Source organism: Elephantulus edwardii, unplaced genomic scaffold (genome assembly GCF_000299155.1).
Source record: "Elephantulus edwardii isolate Elephantulus edwardi_28Jun2011 unplaced genomic scaffold, EleEdw1.0 scaffold00062, whole genome shotgun sequence".
In the NCBI taxonomy this organism is placed as follows: domain Eukaryota; kingdom Metazoa; phylum Chordata; class Mammalia; order Macroscelidea; family Macroscelididae; genus Elephantulus; species Elephantulus edwardii.
In genome coordinates, this window is record NW_006399812.1 from 3,449,282 (window position 1) to 3,458,930 (window position 9,649).

At 41.8% G+C, this 9,649-nt stretch overlaps 1 pseudogene; it reads left to right on the plus strand.

Annotated features, from left to right (window-relative positions):
* The first annotated feature begins 674 nt into the window (after window positions 1-674).
* LOC102862670 lies at window positions 675-2,375 on the plus strand (annotated as a pseudogene).
* The last annotated feature ends 7,274 nt before the right edge of the window (window positions 2,376-9,649 follow it).

Consider the following 9,649-nt stretch of genomic DNA (forward strand, 5'->3'; position numbering starts at 1 on the left):
ACTGGGATAATTGGGATGGGAGTGTCAGAGACAGTGCGATTGGCACAGGACAGGGCAGAGTTTAGGGCTGTTGTACATAGGGTCACTATGAGTAGGAAACGACTCGACGGCACATAACAACTACAACAACATCACATTATATTCCTTTTTTTTTTAAAAAAAAACCTTTATTGGGTTCCCACTCAATAATGCCTACAAGTTGTTTAGGGACATTGGTTATAGGAGGTGAAAATTCTCAACTTTTCCATTCTAGTTGTTTCATTTCCATTAGTCTAGTTTCTCTGTCACCTTACTTTCTTATCTCTGCTTTAATGTAATTTTTGATTGCTAGAAAAAAAAAATATCAGCTAGTACTACAGTTTTTTCCAAGGAACACAGTACTCATGGGAGGTATTCTTTATTTTGTAAGCCCATGTTGGCCAAAAGGTGACATCAGCGGTGAGTTCTAGTAGAGACCCTCAGGTCAGTAGCCTCAGCACCCTTCACCATGTTTTATTTTTGCTGTTACACTTTTCACTACCTACCACATTATGCTTCTATTTTTTAGTTAGTTCAGTGTCTCTCTTTCTGTACTACCAGGAACAAAAGCTCCATAAGAGCACGGATTTGCTTGTTTTGTCATGGATAATCCCCAGTGCTTAAAAGAATAAATAACAGGTCAGTGACCCGGGTCCATGGCGGCGCGGTGACAGAGGATGAGCAGTGGCCGCTCTAGAGCGTCTGTAGAGTCAAATATAACTAAGAGAGTTAATGGCCACACAATTATAGAAGACCCTCCTCCTACCAAGAAAACCCGAAGATGCCAGAAGCTAGAGGTGAAAAAAGAACCTGTGGCTGGAAGAAAGGCTGATAATTACAAGTCAGAAGACAGACAAGAATCTGTGAAGACCTTACTGTTAAAAGGCAAAGCTCCTGTAGACCCGGAGTGCACAGTCAAGGTGGGGAAGGCCCATGTATACTGTGAAGGCAATGATGTCTATGATGTGATGCTAAATCAGAGCAATCTGCAGTTCAACAACAACAAGTATTATCTGATCCAGCTGTTAGAAGATGATGATCAGAGAAACTTCAGTGTTTGGATGAGATGGGGCCGAGTTGGGAAAACAGGGCAGCACAGTTTGGTGGCTTGTTCAGGTGACCTTGCCAAGGACAAAGACATCTTTCAGAAGAAATTCCTTGACAAAATAAAAAATAACTGGGAGGATCATGAAAAATTTGAGAAGGTACCTGGAAAATATGATATGCTTCATTTGGACTATGCCACCAATGCTCAGAGTGAAAAGGAAACAAAGAGGAATCTCTTAAGTCTTCCTTGAAACCAGAGTCTCAACTAGATCTTCGGGTACAGGAGCTGATAAAGTTGATTTGTAATGTCCAGGCCATGGAAGAGATGATGGTAGAGATAAAGTATGATACCAAGAAAGCCCCACTTGGAAAGCTGACAGTAGCACAAATCAAGGCAGGTTACCAGTCTCTTAAGAAGATTGAGGATTGTATTCGGGCTGGGCAGCATGGACGAGCTCTCACAGAGGCATGCAATGAATTTTATACGAGGATCCCACATGACTTTGGGCTCCGTACCCCTCCACTAATCCGAACAGAGAAGGAATTATCAGAGAAAGTACAACTCCTGGAGGCATTGGGAGACATTGAAATTGCCATTAAGCTGGTGGAAACAGAGCTGCAAAGCCAAGAACACCCGCTTGACCAACACTATAGAAATCTACGTTGTGCCTTGCGCCCTCTAGACCATACAAGTTATGAGTTCAAAGTGATTGCCCAGTACCTACAGTCTAGCCATGCTCCCACACACAGTGACTATACCATGACCTTGCTGGATGTTTTTGAAGTAGAGAAGGAGGGTGAAAAAGAAGCTTTCAGAGAAGACCTTCAAAACAGGATGCTGCTGTGGCATGGCTCCAGGTTGGGCGGGAATCCTGAGCCATGGGCTTCAAATTGCCCCACCAGAAGCTCCCATCACAGGTTACATGTTTGGGAAAGGTATCTACTTTGCTGACATGTCTTCCAAGAGTGCCAGTTACTGCTTTACCTCTTGTTTAAAGAACACAGGACTATTGCACTTATCAGAGGTAGCTCTAGGTCAGTGTAATGAGCTCCTCGAGGCCAATCCCGAGGCGGAAGCATTACTTCAGGGCAAACACAGCACCAAGGGCCTGGGCAAGATGGCTTCCAGTCCTTCACGCTCCGTCACCCTGAATGGGAGTACAGTTCCTTTAGGACCAGCTGGTGACACAGGAGTTCTGAATCCAGATAGTTATACTCTCAACTACAATGAATTCATCGTCTATAACCCCAACCAGGTCCGCATGCGTTACCTACTGAAGGTTCAGTTTAATTTTCTACAGCTCTGGTGAATGTTTGTATTGAATAAATCACAGAATATATGATCTTCAATCAAAAAACTAAGTAATGTTATACTTGTCAATTTTCTAATATTTTATGTAATAAAACAGCACAAACCTAAAAAAAAAGAATAAATAATAAAAAAATACTCACTTTTTTGAACACATTATTTTAACTTTTAGATCAAATATCTGTTTTTGGAAATCCCTTTTCAACCTGTATGCAGAAGAGATTATCCGGGAGGCTGGGCTCTACATGGGGTCAAGACTGGTGGAAGATCTATCAACAATCTGCATTATGCAGATGACACAACGCTGCTTGCTGAAACTGAGGAGGACCTGAAGCGCTTGCTGTAGAGGGTCAAGGACTGCAGCCTCCAATATGGATTGAGGCTCAATGTCAAGAAGACAAAGATTCTCACCACTAGACCAATTGGCAGCATCAGGATGGATGGCAAAGAGATTGAGATTGTTCACAGCTTTAGTCTGCTTGGCTCCACAGTCAACACTCTTGGCACTGGTAGCCAGGAAATTAAAAGGCATATTGCCATGGGAAAGTCTGATGTTAGGGACCTCTCCAAAGTACTGAAGAGCAATGGTGTCTCTCTGGAGACTAAGGTGCATCTGATACAGGCCATGGTTTTTGCAATCACTTGTTATGCATCAGAGAGTTGGACAATGACCAAGGAGGACAGAAGGAGAATTGATGCCTTTGAGCTGTGGTGCTGGAAAACAGTATTGAGAATACCATGGACTGCTAGGAAAACAAACAGATTCATCTTGGCAAGGGTTAAACCGGGTGGCTCCTTGGAGGCAAGCATTCTGAGGCTCCGTCTAAGATACTTTGGACATGTTGTAAGGAGAGACTGGTCCTTGGAGAAGGACATCATGCTTGGGAGGGTGGAGGGACAGCGCAGGAGGGGAAGGCCCTCTATGAAATGGATTGATTCAGTGACTGGGATAATCGGGATGGGAGTGTCAGAGACAGTGCAACTGGCACAGGACAGAGCAGAGTTTAGGGCTGTTGTACATAGGGTCACTATGAGTCGCAAGCGACTCGACAGCACATAACAACAACAACAAATCTTCGGCCAGAAATGCTGGTGGGTTCCCAACTAGCATCAGGAGTGAAAATATATGTTCCAAGTTATAGGTAGGTGTAGCTACTATTAACAGGAAAAGAAAAATTTATGTGCCTCTCATTTTGTAAATACTATTTTGATAATCAGAATTATATGCCCTGTGGAAACTGCTATCTATACAAGATCTCATTATTAATGCCATTTTAAACTTTGTTGTTGTCATTATGTGCCAATGAGTCACCTGTGACTCACAGTGACCCTATGTACAACAGCCCCAAATCTTGCTATCCTGTGCCAATCCCATTGTCTCTGACACACCTACCCTCATTACCCCAGTCACTGAATTGATCCATCCACCATCCCAAGCATCCGTCTCCAAGGACTGGTCCCTCCTTGTAACATGTCCAAAGTATGTCAGACGAAGCTTCAGAATCCTTGCCTCAAAGGAGCAGCTTTGTTTAATCCTCTCCAGGATGAACATGTTCATTCTCTTAGCAGTCCATGGTATATTCAATACTCTTCTCCAATAACACAGCTCAAAGGCATCAATTCTCCTTGTATCATCCCTAGTCATTGTCCAGCTCTCTGATGTATAGTAAATGATTGCAAAGACCATGGCCTGTATCAGGCATGCCTCAGTCTCCAAAGTGGCACCATTGCTCTTCAGTACTTTGGAGAGGTCTCTAACAGCAGACTTTCCCATTGAAAAATGTAGTTTAATTGTGGAGCCAAGCAGACTAACGCTGTTAACAATCTCAGTCTCTTCACCATCCATCCTGATGCTGCCAATTGGCCCAGTGGTGAGAATCTTTGTCTTCTTGATATTGAGCCTCAATCCATATTGAAGGTTGTAGTCCTTGACCTTCTGCGGCAAATGCTTCAGGTCCTCCTCAGTTTCAGCAGTGTTGTGTCGTCTGCATAGCAGTGATTGTTGATGACGCTTTCTCTAATCCTAATGCCACATTTCTCCTCATAGAGCTCAGCTTCCCCAATAATCTGTTCTGCATATAGATTAAAAAAGGTATAGAGATAGGACATATCCCTGACGAAAAACACTATAATGTTTTCTCCTTTATACATAACAGAGGATCAATTGTTTACATTCTTTATCACACTGGATTGTATAGAAGGCTGAGCTGCAGTGATTTTCAGTGGATGATTCTGGGTGACGGTGGACTCCATGTGGGTGATCAAGGTCCCCTTGCCTACTACCTGATATTGAACTAGCTATTTCTATTCAGAGATCGTCTTTCCAATGAAACAAGTGTGATTGTAAGTAGACATCATTTTGAGTGAGTTATATTTGACATGTGTTTAATAAACTGATTATAAGGGTGATTCTAATAGTTTCAGACCTACCTGTGTTTATACGTTTAAGTAGTTCCCTTTCACCTGACTCTGAACCAAGCAGGTACTTTGGTTCATGGGACAGGGACATACTGATGCAAGCAGAGGCTTGGACAAGTGCCGGTGCCTACCCACTTCCTCTCTTGAACCTCCACCTCTGCCATGAGAGGATACATCGCTGGCCTGCTGGAGGGATGTGACAATCACATGGAGAAGAGCTGTGTCATCTCAGCCAATGGGGTCTTTGACCAGTCAGCCCCTGACAAACCTGGCAGAGGACTACCAATGGCTAAGTGAGCTCAGTGGAGGTGAAACAAGTCCAGCCCAGAGCAGCAGAAACATCCGTGAAACCTGCATGCCACTGAGGAGGAGTATATAAATGGTGTCTCCTTTGCCATTGGTGGGTAGAATAGTTATGTTGCAACAACTAACAGATAAAGAGTGCAAGCAGGAAACAAAATCTTCCCAATCTGCTGTGCGAATTATTTCTAGCTCTTTGATGAGTAGAGGGATTTTATATCCACTTTCAATTAAACAGAAGTAGTGCACACGTTACTTCTAATCATAAGAACCATCTCAGTACAGTTAATTAAAATGTTCATTCCAGTGTAATCATCAAAATGTCAAACTTTATTAAAGATAAGAGCTCCTCCTGTCTCTTGGCTGAAGTATTGTTTTAGGTCTTGAAACCCGGGGTGGGGAGGGAGAGGGTGGTAGGACTCTGTCTCTCCCAGCTCCGATTCTTGCCTCACCTCATCAGGGACCTGGCTTGGATGAGGGATGGGGAGCAAAGGGGCAGGTGCCTTTCTGGCCTCATGCTACTGCTTGCTATCTAAGAGGTTTTATAAAACCAGGCTCATTTTTTTATGGAATCCTTCTGTGAGCATCTTAGTCATTCTCCCAGGAGCCATTAGCCATGTAATTTCTTTCTATTTTAAAAATACATTTTGTAAAGTATCATCTGGAGACAATGAAACAGAATCAAGCTTGATGCATTTTCACAAAGTGAGCAAACTCCGTGACCACCAACCAGACCAAGAAAGACAGAGTCCTACTTCCTCCCACCTGCTGTTTAAACCAGTTCCCAGGGTATAACTATATGGGGATTTTAAATGGTAGAAACTTGAGGGAAAAAAAAAAGATTGACAGGTCTTTCTTTTATTTTTCTACTGTGAATTGAGTGAGAATTACAAATCATTTTGGGTTTTTATGCATTAATATATTTTGTTTTATAACATTTATTACAATGTCCACAATGTAATCACATCTTTCATCCTCTGTCCCTGTCATTTTAATTTCCATGAATCCTGCTGTCTTATAAAGTTTTCCTGCCTTCAAGGTTTAGCCTTGGGAAAATGCTACTCCTTTGACCTTGTCTGGCTCGTTATTTTAAGGAGTAACTTCCTGGTCATCTTATAATCCTGTTATTGTTTGGCTGAGGGTAAGCTAGGGATGAGCTTTGTTCCCATTTCAAAGGCCTCAAAGGGCCATATTCTTGAAGTCTCTACTAGTGTCTGCAGAACCAGTAAACCTGGCCTTTTAAAATGGGGCTTTTTAGTTTGTGGTTTTGGGGTTTTTTTTTGGTTTGTCTTTAGTTTTGTTCCACATTTCTCCTGTTCTCTCCAGGCTCTTCTACGGTGATTTCTTTCAGCACAATCAGCAGTGGTAATCAGGAAGTTCTGGTCGTAGTCCATTGTGAGTTGCACGGTTAACTCAAAAGGTAACAAGTCTCCACCAGCAGCTCTGCAGAAGAAAGATGGCCAGTTTCCTCCTGTTGTGATTTATAGCTTTGGAAATCTGATGAAGGGTTACTCTGAGTTGGAATCAACTTAACAGTGGTGAGTTTGACTTTGGAGGTGGACTATATGAAGAAGATAGAGGCATTAAGGTCAGAGGAAGACTCATCTACAATCTGCAATATGCAGATGACACAACCTTGCCCAATGAAAGTGAGGAAGAGTAGAAGAACTTGCTGCAAATAATCAAGGACTATATCCTTCAATATGGATCTTAATAACAAGAAAACAACATGCTTCACCACCGGATCATTAGGGAACATCATACTAATTGTAGAAGCAAGTGAAGTCACCAATAATTTAATCTTGTTTGAATCCACAATCAACACCCTCGATACCAGCAGTCAAGAAAAAAAGTTGAGTCACATTGGTAAAATATGCTGTCAAGGACTTCTCTGGAGTACTAAAAAGCAATAATGTCAGCTTAAATACTAAGGTGATTGGACATTTGGGCTTCTTCCATGTTCTTGCAATGAATGTATACATTGGTATACAAATCTCTGTGTCTCAGTTTTAATTTCCTTGGAGCATATTCTTAGTAGCAGAATAGCTGGGTCATACAGAGTTTCTATGTTCAACATTTGGAGGAAACTGCCTTCCAGAGTGGTTATACCATTTTATAATCCCACCAACAATGTACGAGAGTTCTTTCTCACCTCTCCACATTCTCTCCAAAATTTATTGCTTGTTGCCCTTCTGAACTTTGCCACCACTACTGGGGTGAGACAGTATCTCATTGTGATTTTGATTTGCATCTCTCTTATTAATAGCCAGTCATTTTAATATTTCTTCATGTGTCTGTTTGCCATCCAAATGTCTTCTTCTGTGAAAAGTCTTCCCATGTCTTTTGCCCATTCTATAATTGGATTATCAGTCTTTTCCTTCTGGTGGTCCCATAGTATTTTGTAAACCTTTGATATGAAACCCTTGTCTGAGATGGCATTGCTAAATATTTTTTTCCCAGTCAGTAGGTTTCTTTCCACCTTATTAGGAAAAGTTTTTGATGTACATAGGGATTAATCTTTAGAAGGTATCATTAATCAATTTTATCCTCTCCAGATTGTACATTTTTTACTATATTTGTCAGCCTCTTTATACCATATGCTAGACTTTCCATAGGCTTGATCCCAGTTAGTCTCTTAAGAACTTTATAGTTTTGGGCTTTACCTCCAGGTCTCTGATCCACCTTGAGTTGATTTTTGTGTATGGTGTGAGATGTGAATCCTATTTCAGCTTTCTGCAGGTGGTTGTTGTTGATTGCCTTTAACAATTTATAGCGACCCCATAAACAAAAGGCCTGAAGCCCCTCTACAACCATTGACATTTGTCAAAGTTCACAGAGTTTCTGGAGGCATGTTATTTAGGAAGTGGATGTCACTCCTGCTTCCAAAGCTGTCATAGTATGTTATTGTTATGTGCCATTGAGTTGCCTGCGATGTACAGCGACCTTAGTACAGCAGCTCTGAACCCTTCCTTGTCCTGAGCCAGTCTCACTAACTCCAACACACCAACCCTCATTGCCCAGGATCTTCCTCTCCTCTGCTATCCAAGCATGATGTCCTTCTCCAAGGACCAATATTTTCTGGCCAGTAAATTAGGTGGAACTTCAAAATCCTAGCCTCCAAGGATAGACTTGGTTTCACTCTCTCCAAGACAGACCTATTTATTTTCTTGGCAGTCCATTCCGTGGTGTGTTTAAGACTCTTCTCCAGCACCACAACTCAAAGGTGTCTATTCTTCTTCATCCTTAGTCATTGTCCAACTCTATGAATTATAACAAGTAATTGAGAAGACCATGCTTGCTTTGGCAGCACATATCCTAAAATTGGAACAATACAGAGAAAATTTACATGGTCCCTGTGCAAGGATGACATGCAAATTTGTGAAGCATTCCATATTTAAAAAAAATGAAAACAGGGGAGCTCTGGTGGCCTAGTGGCAAGAAGCTGCACTGCACTCCCAGAGGAACACGGTTCGAATCCACCAGATGCTCTGCCGGAGAAGGAGGCGCAATATCCTCCTGTACCAGTCAGATCTGATTTGACGGTACACGCACACAAAATAAAAATAAAAATTAAAAAAAAAAAAGAAAACAACAACAACAAACCCAAACAAGTAATTGAGAAGAATTAGGCACACCTTTGCATCTACATAGACATCGTTGCTCTTCAGCTCTCTGGAAAGGTCCATGACAGCAGATTTTCCCAATGCAATTCATCTTCTGCAGGTAACAGTCCAGTTTCCCAGCACTATTTGTTGAAGAGGTTGTCATTTCCTCATTTGATACGTTTTATTTCCTTATCAATAACACTTGACCATAGATAGAGGGGCCCATTTCTGGGTTCTTGCGCCTGTTCTATTGGTCTTTGTGCTTGTCATTGCACCAGTACCATGCTATTGTTTGTTATTACCACTGTTTAGTAGGTTTTGAGGTCAGGGAGTGCTATGTCTCACAATTTTTGTTTTTCAGAAGTGTTTTGCTTCTTTGGGGTCTCTTTCCTTTCCAAATAAACTTGATGGTTGCCTTTTGGTCTCCTTGAAAAATGAATTTGGTATCTGTATTGGAATTGTGTTGAACATATAGATTATTTTTGGTGGTGTAAAATCGCTGAGGAAGGACAGAACTCAGTTCAGATCAAGAAAAACAGTTTATTGAGGAGAAATTGCTAGGCTGGCTCTAAAGCAGAAAACCAGCCTCCAGTAACAGTTAGAGAGGGGTTAATACTGTCTTAAAAGGAAATTGGGGAGGGGGATGTTCACAGGTGTCTTTTACAAGATAGAGAAGTGGTCTGGGATCTCAGATTCCTGGGAAACGGAGGTAGAGCAGTTTCGCATCCTTAACAAAATCAGCCACAGTTGCTGCTTCCTGTATTTGGATCATCTGTGTCTATTCTAGGAAAGGAAGGGAGAGTAGCTCCACAGCCCTGATAGTTAGGATTGTCATTTTCACTATATTGAGTCTTTCTATCCATGAACAGAGAACCACAACTGAACAGAATGAGAAACTGTGGTACATTCACACAATGGAATACTACCCAGCACTCAGAAGCAAATATTTTTA